General features: G+C 37.4%; 1 protein-coding gene across 4 annotated transcripts in view; it reads right to left on the bottom strand.

The window, feature by feature from the left end:
• MGAT4C (MGAT4 family member C) overlaps positions 1-16949 on the bottom strand; it is a 772354-nt gene that overhangs the window by 285644 nt on the left and 469761 nt on the right. Inside the window, exon 1 of one of the 4 annotated variants that reach the window (XM_027543213.1) lies at positions 14734-14996. The exons of 2 other annotated variants lie outside the window; for them this stretch is intronic. The gene's annotated coding sequence lies outside the window, so the exon portion shown is untranslated. Of the gene's footprint in view, positions 1-14733; positions 14997-16949 lie in introns of those variants that run through there. One more of the 4 variants, XM_027543215.1, reaches the window with a different exon arrangement.

Below are 16949 nucleotides of genomic sequence, written 5' to 3'. Positions count from 1 at the left end.
TTTCATCTCAAACTGCATTATTTCTCTATTTTAAATGGTTGAGTGAAGCCCTGATGGTCTTCTTAGATTCTCAAAAGTTGCTATCATTTCCACTATTTCTCTTCCTGTGTGTTCCACATGTAGTGACTTCTTTTTCAATCCTGTAGTTTCTGTATATCAGGACACTTGACTTAGGACTTGAAATTTCAAGGGCCTTTACTGATTTGGTTTTATTGTCAGGGAAAATAGAATAAAGTATTAGGATATTTCAAGGCATATAGAAAGAATAAATGATGAAGAAAAGTGGAAGGGGACTGCTGAAAGTTGAGCTGTGCCAACAAATCCCAGTTGTGTGCAACTGCTTGGTGGTTCAAATAGTAAAGAATCCGCCTGAAATGTGGGAGACCTGGGTTCGATCCCTGGGTTAGGAAGATCCCCTGGAGAAGGGAATGGCAACCCACTCCAGTATTCTTGCCTGGAGAATTCCATGGGCAGAGGAGCCTGGTGGGCTACAGTTCATGGGGTTGCAAAAAGTTGGACATGACAGAGAGACTAACACATACCTCAGCAATGGCTTATGAAAGGCAGTCACCCCCGCTCAACACACACACACATACACATACCCTTCCCAGCTTCTTAAGGGTTTTGCTGGCCCCTCAGAGCTTTCAGCAAAGCAGGAGGAGGAAAACTGACTCTAGCTGCGAAAGGAGCCCAGGAACTGGAAATACTCAGGTATTTTGCTTTGAAGTGAGAGTCGCTCAGTTGTGTCTGACTCTTTGTGACCCAATGGACTATACAGTCCGTGGAATTCTCCAGGCCAGAATACTGGAGTGGGTAGCCTATCCCTTCTCCAGCGGATCTTCCCAACCCAGGAATCAAACTGGGGTCCCCTGAATCGCAGGTGGATTCTCTACCAACTGAGCTATGAGGGAAGCCCCAATTTTTAATAAGCAGAGAAACAATAGTGGTGGCCCCAAGTAAGGACATTGGCCATGTGACGCTCAACTGTCCTCTTCATAATGGGTTGAAAATATGAATCCCTAATGTAAAATGTCAGAGACATTACTTTGCCAACAAAGGTTCGTTTAGTCAAGGCTATGGTTTTTCTTGTGGTCACGTATGGATGTGAGAGTTGGACTGTGAAGAAGGCTGAGCACTGAAGAATTGATGCTTTTGAACTGTGGTATTGGAGAAGACTCTTGAGAGTCCTTTGGACTGCAAGGAGATCCAACCAGTCCATTCTGGAGGAGATCAGCCCTGGGATTTCTTTGGAGGGAATGATGCTGAAGCTGAAACTCCAGTACTTTGGCCACCTCATGCAAAGAGTTGACTCATTGGAAAAGACTCTGATGCTGGGAGGGATTGGGGGCAGGATGAGAAGGGGACGACAGAGGATGAGATGGCTGGATGGCATCACTGACTCGATGGACGTGAGTTTTAATGAATTCTGGGAGTTGGTGATGGACAGGGAGGCCTGGCGTGCTGCAATTCACGAGGTCGCAAGAGTCGGACAGGACTGAGCGACTGATCTGATCTGATCTGATCTGAATGTAAAATGTCTAATGACAGTCAAACACAACAGCGATTGACCTAGCTCCCAGACCCATGGTTAAGTACATGTTGCTACACTTTTTCCTTCTTGAGTGAATCAGGAGGAGGCAATTGGCCATTTTTCTGGCTCTTATGATCACTTTCTCTTGATTACTGGTCCACCTTCTTGCTCAAAATTAGCCCTTTCCTGTGAGCCTGGCCCTTTGTAAGTTTAGAGAGTTTTGTAGAAAGTCTTTAAGGGGTTAGATAATGGTGGCTCACAGTCACATAGAGGTCTCAGAATATTCTGTGATTGCTCCCTGTGGTGGACACATCCCAAGGTGACCCTCAACGGTGACCCTCAAAGAGTCACATCCTTGTATAATTCCCTCCACTTGAGTATGGGCATAACCTGTGACTGACTCATTGCCAATAGACTATGGCAAAAGTGATAGGGTGTTATGCCTACAGTTATATTGTTACGTAAGACTCCATCTTAGCAGACTTTAGCAAAGACTCCCCTGCTGTTTTGGAAAACTTAGCAGCCTTGTCGAGACAGCCTCTTAGCAAGGGACTCAGGTAGCTGTAGGAGCTGAGAGTGGCTCCCAGCTGACAGCCAGCAAGAAAATAAATAAGGACCTCAATTCTACAGCCATGAGGAACTAAATTCTGCCAGCAACCACCTGGGCCTGAAACAGAAACCAAACTCCAGAAAAGCACATGGCTACACCTTTATTGCAGCCTCTTAAGACTGAGCAAAGGATTTGTTTAAGCTGTGCCTGTATCACTGACCCACTGAACCTGTGTGATAATATCTATTGTTTTAGGCATCTATATGCGTGAGTGCAAGTGTGCTAAGTTGCTTCAGTCGTGTCTGACTCTTCCTTAAACTATGGACTCTAACGCACCAGACTCCTCTGTCCATGGGATTTTCCAGGCAAGAATACTGGAGTGGGTTGCCATGCAAATCCCTTCCATGGGATTTTTCTGACTAAGGGATCAAACCCACCTAACATCTCCAGCATTGGAAGGCAGGTTCTTTACCACTAGCGCCACCTAGGAAGCCTGTAAGCATCTAGGGTTGGGGGTAATTTGTCACAGAGCATTAAAAGACGACTACATTCCTGCAGAGCAGTGAGAACATAACCCAAGGAGAAGAAAAGAGGACCATAGCCTAGCTTAGTCCCTGTGACTTCTATTTGCAGCTCTTCAGGGCTCTGCATGCATTCTTCAAGTTCCCAAACTGATTCCAGTAGGTAGCACTGCTGGTAGAGTTTAAACATTTTTTTTTCACAGTCAAATAAGTTAATACAAATAAAATAAATGTAAGAGGAGAGCTTCTGAATACTCAGAAGAGCAGTGGGTTGCACAGGGTGTGCCCACATGCCCACAAATAGAAGCATCCATAGAGCGCTTCCCAGAATGCTTTGCTCTGACTGAAGTTGGGCTGTTCTTCATTGACCGGTTCTCAGGCATGTTTACACCAACTAGAAAGAGGAAGATGGTGACTGACACAGCAGCTTTTGGGTTGTGCACAATACCTCAAGGTTTCATCTTGAGAGGGCCAAGGATTAACAGGAGTGAGTCCCACTGCAACCTTCTGAGGGACCTCAGATCTTCTAGTTCTATTCTCCAGTTACCAGCCCCTAAATTAAAGTATAATCGAAAACTCCTTTCAGATTATGGCTCTCCTAAGGGATCTAAGTCTGGGGTCTTTCATCATCTATTCATTTAATCACCATTTAATGATCTACTCTATGTCAGCACTGCTGAAACAGCAGTGGATAAAACACACTGTAGTGTGCTTAGTCACTCAGTTGCGTCCGACTCTTTGCACTCTCAGGCTCTTCTGTCCATGGGGATTCTCCAGGCAAAAATACTGGAGTGGGTTGTCATGCCCTCTTCCAGGGGATCTTCCTGACCCAAGGATGGAACCCAGGTCTCCCACAGTGCATAAGGACTCCTTACTGTCTGAGCCACCAAGGAAGCCCAAGAAATACTGGAGTGGGTAGCCTATCCTTTCTCCAGGAGATCTACCCAACTGAGGAATTGAACTGGGGTCTCCTGCACTGCAGGTGGATTCTTTACCAGCTGAGCTACCAGGAAAAGTGAAAGTCTCTCATTTGTGTCTGACTCTTTGTGACCCAATGGACTATACAGTCCATGGAATTCTCCAGGCCAGAATTCTGGAGTGGGTAGCCGTTCTCTTCTCCAGTGGGTCTTCCCAACCCAGAGACTGAACCCAGGTCTCCCGCATTGCAGGTGGATTCTTTATCAGCTGAGCCACAAGGGAAGTCCCAGATAAAACATATGAAATCCCCAAACATGGAGTTTTGAGTCTAATGGGAGATATGGGAGATACAGAGAAGGAAATGGCAATGAAAATACATGCTAGGGAAAGTACAGGTGCTGTCTGAGCACAAAAGAGAGATGCCTCCCCATTGCAAAAGAGACTTAAGGAATCTCTCTACTCTGCCAGTAATGACATCTGAACTGAGACATGAAGGATGAAGAGGAATTGACAACAGAGTGCTCCAAGTAGATGGAATATGTACCTAAACCAGAGGTGTGTTTGAGGAGTAATGGAACTGATGGGTAGAGTTTGCAGGTTAGTCATAAAAATAAAGTACAGTAGTTATCCAGCAAGAACTGAATACCATTATTGTGCTAAATGAATGTTATATAATATTTCATATGATCCCCAGTGTCCCTCAGATGAGACGACTGAGAAGAAGAGAGGTGACATGCTTTGCCCATGACTGTACCATTGGTAAATGGTGAAGCCAGAAATTAGTGCATACCTGACTGGCTTCACAGCCCACACAGTTTTAACCCTTGGCTTTCATGCCCTAGTTAGTAGCTCAAATGAATAGACCAAATAATGGGGCTTCAAGTCAAGCCTCTATTCTTCACTGACGGAGCCACCTAGCCAAACTATAGGTTCAAATCCACCCCAGATTCTAGAATTTCTCTGACCTCAGCACCTCCACCCAGTCCTTGAGTTTTTGCTTATAAGTGGGGACAAGTCAGCCCTTTCCCAGTTCTCAGGTCCCTTGTTAGCAAGCCAGGTTTCCACCATGAGGCTGCTTCCCTAGACTTTTTGAAAATAAGAATCTTGTCTCTGAAGTCAGTCATCTTGCCTAGATTCCCACTTCTCTGACCTCAGACACCATGTTTTGCCTTTTTTTTTTTTTTTTGGACTTGTCCTATTTTTGATTTCACAAGAATCCTCAGATTGCTTCTAGATTTTCTGGAGTCTAGTCTAACTACAGAACAACACTGAGAGAACATCTATTTACACTGAGGTGGCCATGGTTTTCCCTAGGCATAGTACTGTGGACTTTTCCAATTTCAAAACCCTTTTTTGACCTCGCTGTTCTCTGAATCTGGGGCAGCACATCCTCCTCTCCTGTAGGTTGCTAGAGTTAGTAGTCAAATTCTATTGCTTTATTTTCGAGACTATTTTGGAAAGAGGAAAAATCTCATTTCTCTCCTAACTAGAATATTTAAAGATACCCTGACCTTTCCCCAAATCACAAGAACAAGTAAATTAAGCAAAATGGTTTTTTTCTAGGCAAATCACAAATCTCTTTTTAAGATTTCTATAATCATTGCAGAGATACCAGAATAAATAGTTCAATGTGTGGCCAACTTTGAAAATAAAATTTTCTAATGCTAAATGTGTATTTTTGCATATATCAAAATATAAAATTTTCTATGTATTTACATTTATTTTACATTCATCTTATTCTCTAATCATACAGATTTTTGAACTAATATCCACCACATATCTTTCTCTCTTTTGTGTTTCAGCTAATTTCTCCAACCTCTTATGGTATGGGAGCTCTTCTATATAGCAGGTTGTAGATATTTCTTGGTGCAGCTTGATTTTTTTTTTTTTTTTTTGGAATATTTTTTGCCCTACTGGAGGGTTCAAGTCTTACTGTCAGGAGGTTTATTCATGCATTTACTTACAAAGCAAGAGCTACTTATTGTCTATAAAGATGCTTACAGAAAGCTTCAATTAAAAGAATTTTTTATGAGAATAAATTAACTTCTGAGTAAATAATCACCACAATTTTCTACATTTTGGATATGCTGTTGTCCTTTTTTTTAAACCATGATGATGTCTTAAATATAATAACAAAGGTGTACAACATGTAGTTATTTTTTATGAATATGTTTGGTACAAGTTATGAAGACCAGTTTAAAAGGGTAAATGTTACTTAATATTTCACACATCTACCCATGGAATAAATTTTTTCCATTTAGGAAGAAGTCATTATTTGACAGTTCTGTCTAGCAGGTCTTCATTCCTTTTCACTTCTAAATTGCTTGAACATTAAAAAAAATAAAATAAAATAAATTGCTTGAACATGACTTCAATTCCTAACAATCAATTTCTTTGCTGCCTACCATCTCAAACTACTTTCTTTAAGGCCACCAGTGACCTTCTCTTCAATTTAAAGTACAATTTCCTTTTATCCTGTATTTTGAGCCTTTCTGCTGTCTTTCATATGGTTGGCCAGAACATTCTCAGTTGCACTTTTTTCTAGTTTCAGTAAAACCAGTTATACCTGGTACAAGTTGTACATATGGTTACTCAATTTCTATAACCTTTGCAGGGTCTACATTTCCTCATATCTGTATCTGTATACAAATATCTGTATTCCAAAAGACTTTTGCTATATTTATATCACAATTTACAAGTAGACATTGATAGTATTTTTGTTGTTTGACATGCAGCTCAAGTGTACCACTTACAAGTCATCCACACATCAGTGATGAAGAGGCTGCAGAGATGAGCAAGTATTGGGTTAGCCAAAAAGTTTGTTCAAGTTTTTTGTAATATGTAACAGGGTAAACAAAATGAGTTTTGGCCAATCCAGTATTTTAATACTCTCAGAAAGTCCATTCAACTTTCCTGTTTATTATTAAGATCCACTAGTATCTCGGCACCTTTGTTTTTATCTCGGAAAAAGTACTATTCTTTTTTTTTTCCATCTTCTAAGTGCCTATACTTTTTATTTAGTGGCTATTCTTACATTAGACATTATGCTAGATGAGGGAGATTCAGTGATGAGTCAAAACAGGATCAGCTGTCATTTTCATGAAAATTTAGTCTAGTTGGGAAGATTGGAATTAAAAATTTCTATTAATCAAAAAATCCTGCAACTCTTGCAAATATTAAATATTCTTCTTAAAAGCCTATAATGGGAAAATTTGACCTGGCCAAGGAACTCAAGAGGATTACTTTGACAGTGTATTTCTTTCATTGCAATTTGAATGATGAGTAGGAATTCAGTACATGAGGAGGAACCTTAGTTGTCACATTCCCTATGATTAACTAGCACAATCCTGTATGCTAGTGGATCCTTTTGTTATTTATTTTTCACTTTCCCTAAAATATTTTCTTTCCTGGATCGCCACTTCTCTAATGGCTTCATTGGTGCTGCTGCTGTTTATTCACTAAGTCATGTCCAGTTCTTTTGTGACCTCATGTAGCCTGCTACGTTCCTCTGTCCATGGGATTTCCCAGGCAAGAGTACTGGAGTGGGTTGTCATTGCCTTCACCAGGGGATCTTCCCAACCCAGGGATCTAACCTGCATCTTCTGCTTTGGCAGGCGGATTCCTTACAGCCGAGACACTAGGGAAGCCCTTAACATAAATTACATGCCACCAGTCCATGGGATTGCTGGGAGTCGGACACAACTGAGTGACTTCACTTTTACTTTTCACTTTCATGCATTGGAAAAGGAAATGGCAACCCACTCCAGTGTTCCTGCCTAGAGAATCCCAGGGACAGGGGAGCCTGGTGGGCTGCTGTCTCTGGGGTCACACAGAGTCGGACACGACTGAAGCGACTTAGCAGCAGCAGCAGCAAATCATATCAAGAAGGGAATGAAATAGTGTTTCATTTTTTTCCTTTAAAATAATTGAAAAACAAATAGCTTTTATTTAATGTTAAGTAATTTAAAAATAAGTACAATGAATTGAGTCATCAGATAAGAGAAAGTCCATTCCCCCTGACCTTAGAGCTAGCCAGTTATGGAAACACTGGGTCATTTAGGATCAGACAGTTTCTATCTTTAGCTGACGTTTGATCAGTATCATCAAGAGTAACTCAGGGAATCTTTCCAAAACTCTGATACACTTTTCAATGTTGTTTTGTGTGACCCTCTTCACTATTTTATGTAATTAGTCACCCTACTTGATATCATTCATACTTTAAAATAAATTAATAGAATGGGGAACCTAATAATGCAATTTAAAATTTAATGAAGTAGATTCTTTTGCCCTTTCTTTTTCTTTGATGGGTCAGACTGTTTTAAATAATCCCAAGGTAATTTTGCTTCCAGTTTCTTTTAGAAAGCATTCCAGCATAAAGCATTTAGTCACTCCATCGTGCCCAGCTCTTTACCCACCAGGTCCCTCTCTCCATGGATTTCTCCAGGCAAGAATACTGTAGTAGGTTGCCATTCCCTTCTCCAGGAATGTTTATTCAAAACCACAGTGATCTATCTCATCATAGACTTTCCACAGTATTTAAGTTTTTAAAAAAACTCAATTTAACCTTCAGGCCAAGACTTGTACTTACGCAGTTACGACCAGGTTGTCCCTACTGGTTTTTTACAACCAGCATTTGTTCTGATAATTAGTTGCTAATTAGCTTCTCCTGGTCCCTGCCTCCAGTCATTCCAAACACTGGTCCTTATCTGAATACACTGTGCTTTCTCCTCCCACAGGAGGGGATGCCATCCTTACTGGAGGCCCCTCTGTATGAAATAGCCTTTGATGATCTCCACCTGGGAAATGCTTTGCTCATTTTTAAAAAGTCACCTAAAATAATAGCTTCTTTTGGAAAAGTTTTGATTTTTTTTCCAGGTATTAATAGAATAAGTCATTTCTTGTCTATTTTCTCTCAGCACTCTGTACTTATCTCTACTATAACACTATCACAATATATTGTAATTATTTATATTCAATTACATGTTGATCTCTAGACCATGCGCCCTTTCAGAGCACTGGTAGTGGTTTGTTCATTGTTGGCAAGTAATAGGTGTTCAATAGTTGTGTGTCTATGCTTCAAAGAATTTATGGAATAAGCCAGAGCATTTAAAAGTAAAGGAACAAAAATACCTTAGTAAAATGACTGGGTTTTTAAAAAATGTTTTACCAATATATTAACACCTTGATTCTACAAAATTGTGAACTGAAGAGAAATTAATAATTTTTATCTTTTTCTGTCTGTATCTCTCTTAATGTAAGTTTAGGCACATTCCATTAAAATAAAGCAAAACATCTACACACACACATAACACACAGAGAGACTTTAAAAATCAAAACACACTTATTTTGCCTTTCAGGGTGTTAGGGATTCAGAACGGCATGAGCTAGAAAAGGACTTTAGCCTTATTCTATCACCACTCCATCACCCAAGTGAGAGCATGAGCTGTTGTAAAGAAGGAGAGTGCTGACCTCCACAAATATCAGAATAAATAAACGTTTTATAATTACAAGTTTCAAACTCTAACCAACTCACAACAAATAATAAAATTAAAAAGTTAAAGGCAAATAAAGCAAAATGTAAATCTATAGGATTTTCCATTTATGTTAAATACACATAGGAACGTTTATACATATATATGTGTGTGTGTATGTACACACAGGCAACATCCCATATCATGCAATTTTAAAGTTAGAGAAACCTCCTGCTGCTGCTAAGTAACTTCAGTCGTGTCTGACTCTGTGCGACCCCGTAGATGACAGCCCATCAGGCTCCCTCGTCCCTGGGATTCTCCAGGCAAGGAAAAATCTCCTAAATGTTATTTAATACATTTTTATTTAATTCATTTTTATTAAAAATGTGAAATCTAAGACATATCAAAAATCTCATGTATAATAAGTGATAAGGCTATGTGCTTGGTTGCTCCGTCATGTCCGACTTTTTGCAACTCCATGGACTGTAGCCCACCAAGCTCCTCTGTCCATGGGGATTCTCCAGGCAAGAACACTGGAGTGGGTTGCCATGCCCTCCTCCAGGAGATCCTCCCAATCCGGGGGTCCAACCCAGATCTCCCACATTGCAGGTGGATAAGGTTATCCATTTAGCACTAAAGTCCTCTGAGATTAGTATCAAGTTTTAAACAGTCATTAGAAGGAATAGTTCCCAAAGTTTTTCCATTTGTGCTATACCAGAGATTTTTGTTTGTAAAATTGGTTTTTAATGAAACTCCTAATTTAACTAAAACATGACTGCATGCACACACACACACATAAACACACACACAATACTAAACAAGTCAGTAATGATAAAAATCCTAAAAGGAGGTGACACTGATTAGAAACATACCATATGCCAGACACTGTTCCCAGTGCTCATAAGATTTGCTCACAAAATTTTCTCACCAACCCTATGAGGGTGGATAATTCTTTTTCCCTCAGTTTTTATAGGTAGAAACCGAGGCCTGAAAGAGGGGAAGCAAGACACTGTATTAATACTCAGGTAGTCTGGTCCCAGAAACCATACTTTTACCACAGTGCTTGCAAAACTAATACAGAAACAAACAAAAATTATCTTTAAGAACATCTGCTATTATCTGCTAAGCCGAACTATTTGCTCATCCATTCATAGTCTCTCATGCACTTAAAATTGAGAACAGTTGCTGGAACTGAACTTTCCATCATGCCTCTTGATCAATTACAGCAGATTTTATCATGTTTTACTCCACATTATAAATTTCACACAGTTCTGAGTTGGCAGTACTAATATGTATACTCCATTTTAGGAAAAATACATTTTCACACTGATTCAAATGCTACAGTACACCTCTGAGTTACAGTGTGCCATGGCATAAGGGCAGAGGGGCACTTCTGAATGAAGACTGTGACCAAACTCCTTATACTCAGTACTACAAAACAATCCTCTGCTTTTAGTAGACCCTTCTTACACTTAAAACACCCACTTGGATGTCAGTTTACATTTTATTTATCATAAATGTTATCAAAACTAATTCTGGAATATTATTAGATAAAATTAGCTAAATTCAAGGCCCACTGTCTTGGCAAAACACGTATGGCTTAATATCTCTTGAATTTAGCTAATGCATACTATTATTACATTCTAATTTTACTCCCTCATTCTGCCCATTTCAAATGCACATTAGCAAAAGGACTAAGTTCAGTTCAGTGATATAATTTTATTATTATTCAATATTAACAAACACAAAAAAATTGTACTAAATCAAGTTCATGCAGGCAACTTGGAGTTATTTTACAATTTATGTGTATGTCACTAGATAGACTCTTCACTGGCTAATTAAATGATACCATCTAAAAGTGGTTTATCTTCAATTGGTAGGTTCTGTGTGCAGATTGATTTTCTTTGAGGAGGCTAGATTTCAGGCTTCTCTCTCCCTCTTTTTTTTTTTTCTTTTAAATCACTGGGCATCTGTAAATAAATTCAATGGGTAGTAAATCTTACTTTTAGTTCAACTGCCCTAGGAACTAGAATTAATATATGCCAAACTACTGAAAAATGGGTGCTAATTTTCAGATTATCTCTATTTTGCTTTATTCATCATTTGGAAGATATTGTTAACTTTTTTAATAAAAAGAAAGACAAAATTCACCAATTTCTCACTCTACTTATACTATCTAAACTCTAAAGCCAAACAACTGTAAACTCAATACATTATAACCCTCAGCAACTTTATTATAGAGGATAAATACAAAGTTAGAGTGCTTGAATATGCTCTGCAGTACAAGATAATTTTGTTTTAAAATGCTCTTTGGGGAATCTATTGTAATTTAAGCATTTTATTTTTGTAAAGTTGCATTGATCACATTCAGAATAAAATATAAGTTATAAAATGACTGACAGACATTTTCAAAATATCTAGAGTTTTGCAAATCTAGTTTAGGTTAGAACATACCTGCAAACTTAAAGATACATAGATACATAAGAAGTGCAAATAAGCCCATCCTTTAATTCATGTTTTCTGTTTCCTAGCAAGTTCTCTGTGTTTTTTTTTTTTTCAGCCACACCTTGAAATACACTCTATATTTTTAGTAATTTAAAACAGTAGAGCTTGCCAGACAGAAAAACATAAACATGAACAAGAGCAACGGTTTTTTATATTGTTCAATTCTAAATAAATCCCAAGCACCTAAAGAGTACATATCATAGGGTAGACAATAAAATAAAACTAGTAGTAGACTAGTTAGATAGCCAGATACATGGTGGGAGGGAGGGAAAGAGGAAGGGAGAGAGAGAGGAAAAAGATACTGATTGATTAGGGGCATTAAAATTTGAAAATCTATTTCTGCGTCTTCTTCATATATTGATGTACTGACTAGGTGATCCTGGCAATAAGTTAAAACCTGTTAGTCTCTGTTTCCTTAGTACCATAGTATCAATAACATTATCATATATCAAATGTTAAGAACAAATGATAGTATATCCATATAAACAACTGTTACAATTTTAAAGTACTTGTAAGAATTATGTTTATGCATGCAGTGTAGACACCTAAATATCCATACATTCACATACTAATATAAGCCTACACTAAGATGACATTGTGGTTACAAAATTATGCTTTTCACTAAAGAGTTGGCCATGCAAGTCCAGAATTTCACATTGTTAAGGCAAGTGTCAAGAATTCATCACATTTACAAATACTTCAACTGAGAAAGTAGAAAACTAAATGGTAACATGCATTCAGTAATTTAAAGACACTAATAAAGGTGCTTATATAAATCAAGTTGTAGGAGAAGATTAAGGTGTTTAAGAGGCAAAAATGTTATTACGGAATAAGTAATAATATGAGGAACACTTTTGAAAAGAAATCAATATATCACCCTCAGCCTGTTGGAAATGCAAAGAACTTCAGAAGGGAATATTAGGAATCTTTTTATCATTGTGCACTTTCTCCATCTCTTCTTAAAATTAGTAAAACCTGTCACTTAGTAACATTCACTTGCTACACAATTTACAAAAATTGGATAAGATAATATGGAGAAGGAAAATGCAAAATGATACAAGATGATAACAACTCAGATAAAAACATATGTATCAGAAAGGAGGCAACTAACATAGGGATACATGTAGCACATGCCTCTTTCACCTACGTTGCCCTGCTCTAAGAATTCTTCCTAGGGATTTGTGGCATGGAAAATCGCTAGAATCCCCTTGATGTCCTCTATTAAAAAAAAAATTAAAATCAAAAACTTTCTGTCAATGAAATCTACCATCCAGGTATCACATCAGGTATATTCATATTGTATGTAGTTGTTCAAAGGAAAACAAAGAGATAAACAATTTAAAAACTGTAATCACTACCAAAGCAGTGCATTTGTGATTAGAGACTATACCACTGAGGAAAGCATTTATACACAGCAGAAAATACAATTTTAAATGTGTAGACTGTTAATTGGCTAAGATTTTCTCCATTGTTGACAGATGATATAAATAGATTTTTGGAGAATTAAGTGTTAGGAAACAAATGCTTTACCTTACTCAAGATTGATCACCTGTGAAAAAGACAGTCAATACCTCTGAGTTACTCAACTCCGCTTTGAAGTACTTAATGGCAAAAAAAAAAAAATCATTTTGAAGCTGTGGATCAGGCTTTCAAGTTCATCCTATCAAAACTTTTGGACTCCCAGTTTTAGATTTTTGAAATTTATGGAGTAGGCCAACATAAATCTCCCTGTAAAAAAATTAACCCCAGATCATGCTTTTAAGCAGTTGAGGTTTGGTTGATTATAAATTGTCCTGACTGAGACAACAATCTCAGTTCTTTAGATTCCATTAATACATGTCTGACACTTTCTATAAACTCAGTTTTGTTCAGACCTGAATTGACTGAAGGAGACAAGTCGAACAACAGTAATGTCAAGCACTGACAAACAGGACTGGGCTGGTGGAAGAGAGAGAAGTGTGACATAGCTGAGAAGTCCCTGCTGTCTCCAAGCACAAACTGAGCATCTCCAAACTCCGATGTCTAATTGTCCCAATTACTGGTTTGCACATGCAGAAATATTCTATGTTAAAGAAGAGTAAAAATAAATCTGAAAAACATGAACGTGTCACAGCTTGATGGACAAGTCATTATTCAAAAGTTTTATTACCCTAGAAGAAGTGGAGATGCTATTAAAATAAGACAACATCTTCTAGTAAATAACAGCTATTTACACTTTTCTGTGTCTTCATCTCATAAATATCATTCCACTCTAAGATAACAATAGTCTACTGCTTTCTACTGTGATAATAGACAATATTTGAGGACTTACAAGTTTTCTGAATTCTTCATTTGGTAGCATATGAAAATTCTCAGTCAATTAAAAGCTTTTATTGTATTTGATTATTCAGGATTCCTGTCAAATTTAATAACCTATGGCCATAGTAATTCAACAGCTGTAAATATATCTGTTTTGCTACAATACCGTAAGGATCCCCAGGTGTAAATATCACTACTAATAAATAATTAAATGATTGAAAGCTTTAATTTCAGGACTTAAATATTTTTCAGATAAATAAAACACACAATTTTGTTATGCATTCAAAAGCACTTAATGAAATATACGATTTTAACATCTCTCAATTCCAGAAAAAACATACCATTCTTTAAAACTATTTGCTAGTATTATTTCCTTAGGCTAAAATTAATAAATATGGTTATAAAGTACTACAACTTCATTCCAGAAGCTAAAGCCTTTGCTTCCTTGGTAAATTCTGTTTTCCCATATAGATACAACTTTCAAAAACTGTTCCAAAGAACTATCATTTAACAATTAGAAACTTTAACTCATTTTAAATTTATAGCAACACTATCTGATGGACCAGTTTTACTTCTACTCTTTGCTACTAATAGCAAATTAAAAGGCAATGAAGCAGAGTGTATACATATGCACATATATTTAAAGATATTCATAATAATAATCTCATAAGTTACTTTCCTTTTTCAAAAGAAAAGCTGAATTACCTGCTGTTCTTTTTCTACTGCAAATTCGTTTTCCAGGTGCACGTTAGTGTGCTCTTTTAAAATTCATTTCGCTAAATCCACACTTCCTTTTAATGCTGCTGAACAGTGCTCTGATTAAAAGCTGACCAAATAGTAAGCCTTTTCAACCCCGACACCAGTTTCTCATACTGTTTCCCCTGTTACATACATCTACCCTTATTTTGAAAGAAAAGGTAAAACAGAAGAGGCTCTTACCAGAGACAGAGAAAACAATTGGTTCAGCTACATCCAACAGTGCTCCGTGCAGCCTGGCAGCATGAGTGATCCCTGGGCCTCACACAAAAGCGAGATAATTGGCTCTCAATGAAGAGATGTAAACATCCATCATAATGGCACTGGGGCTGAAGCTGAACGCTACCTCAGCGCTTCTATGTACTCCGACTGGAAGATGATGTCACAAACATCAACTGGGTGTACTCTCATTGGCTTCTGTTACCTGGAATCATATCTTAACCCTAAACTGTCAGCTGCAAATTGAAATGCTCATCTCTGACTATAATTTTTGCTCAAAAGGGGAGTGAAAGTGATGCTGAGCTACTGGAGGATAGAAAACTGAAAATACTTTCCCCCAAATATGCTAAGGCAAATTTACATCATTAATTAATTAGGATCTATGGGAACTTTATTTTCCAGATATGTTTATTAAATGATAGTATTTATAAAAGGTATTCCATTGAGTGGATATTAAAGGAGATGACTGATATATTCACAACATCTAGAATTTAAAATTTTCTAATTACTTTGCATTGATTTTACAGAACTGCCCCCATGAGATTAAGAGGGTCAAATTGAGAAAAATTACAATGTAGACAATGCACTGTGGAGCTTTTGATCAATTTGGTCACAGTAGCCACGTGTACTGCAAAATCTAATAAAATTTTTGAAATGAAAATATATATTGATCTCTGAATGTTAAATATTACTCTCTAAATGCTAAAAATGCTACATGTTAAATAAAGTTTTGTTTAATAAAGCTTAAAGTATGAGATACAAGAAGTACAACATCATTAGCAATAAGGCTATACAAAGACTAATTTATAAGTCACTGGAACTGTAGACAAGCCCATTTCAGTAATTGAAGGCTACTTTATAATATAGCGCAGTTCTCTTTGAGTGCAAATGGGGGATAATTATCTATCTCTTACCCTCTATTCTGACAAAAGCCCCAGACTTCTCCCTAGGCTTAAATCCAGTGGGAGAGGAGGATAATGGGCTAAGCTGGTTGCAGCAGCTTGCTGCCAGAGGGACAAAACTACAATCACCTTGAAATATATCCAAGCTTTCCCCACCAAAAGGAGCTGTCAGCTGTATAACTGTGAGATGCGAGCATTACTAGAGCTATTCAATGACCAGCTCCTTCTAAATCCAGCCCAGTCATATCCCAGGGCAAGCCCTTTGACAGCTGTGCAGTGGAGCATGCAAATAGTAGACCCACCTGGAGACAGAATGAGAGAAATTCTCAGCATCCACCCCCATCTTTAGGGAAAGGAAGGTCACCAACAGTGCCCTGTGTACCATTATGTCGGTTCATGTCCTTCTGAATAATGGATTCAGGACAAAGAGTTCTTATAATTCCTCCACATTTCCAAAGACAGAAAACTATTTTTATTGTATGGCACAATGAGAATTCTAAAAGTTGAAAATATATGAAAAGACATTTTCATGGGTGACAAATTCAAATTTTCCTTCCAAGTCCTGATTTTCCTTCCAAGTCCTGATTTTCATGACTATTAGTTTATTTGATTATTTTTAGTAGCAAGTTAGTACTGGTATAGGGGTAAGAATTTTAGATTTGGGTTCAAGAGCCCCAGTCTCCAATCCTTATCTGTAAGAACTTCAGAAAATTAATAACTTTCATGTATAGAATGAGAATGACAATGCTACATACACCAAAAAATGTTGATATAGGGATTAAATGAGATAATGTATGGACTATATTAAGTAAAATAAAAGCTATTACATAAATATAAGATGCAATTAATATTACTATTGTTATGTAAAAGATGAAGTGTTCATTTTAAAAGCATTTGGGTAATTTAAAATGAATATTCAAGTCAGTACCTTCAAAATAGTTAAGAAATATAATTATCCTAAGATCTTATAATTTCAACTAGAAAGTAATGTTGCAAATTAACTTGATTTATAACAGTGATTCACTCAGTGGTCTCTTTTTGAACTTGTTGATTTTTCTGCTATTCTTTGGAGTTTAATCATACTAGTCAAGTGCACAAATCTAAATTTGAGAAGACTATCAAACTATACTTTGGGCAAACATGAAAGACACTGTTCATTTATTTCTGCTTAAAAACATGGGAGTTTAGATAGAAATGTGTATTAAAAAGAAATTCATTGCCATGCAAAATGACATAAAATTGAATTGCAGATCAGAAAGATGAGTTTGGACAATGGGA

The sequence above is a fragment of the Bos indicus x Bos taurus genome, chromosome 5, assembly GCF_003369695.1.
Source record: "Bos indicus x Bos taurus breed Angus x Brahman F1 hybrid chromosome 5, Bos_hybrid_MaternalHap_v2.0, whole genome shotgun sequence".
NCBI lineage: Eukaryota > Metazoa > Chordata > Mammalia > Artiodactyla > Bovidae > Bos > Bos indicus x Bos taurus.
Note: the sequence above shows the minus strand (reverse complement) of the source record. Positions and strands in the feature narration are given on the sequence as shown.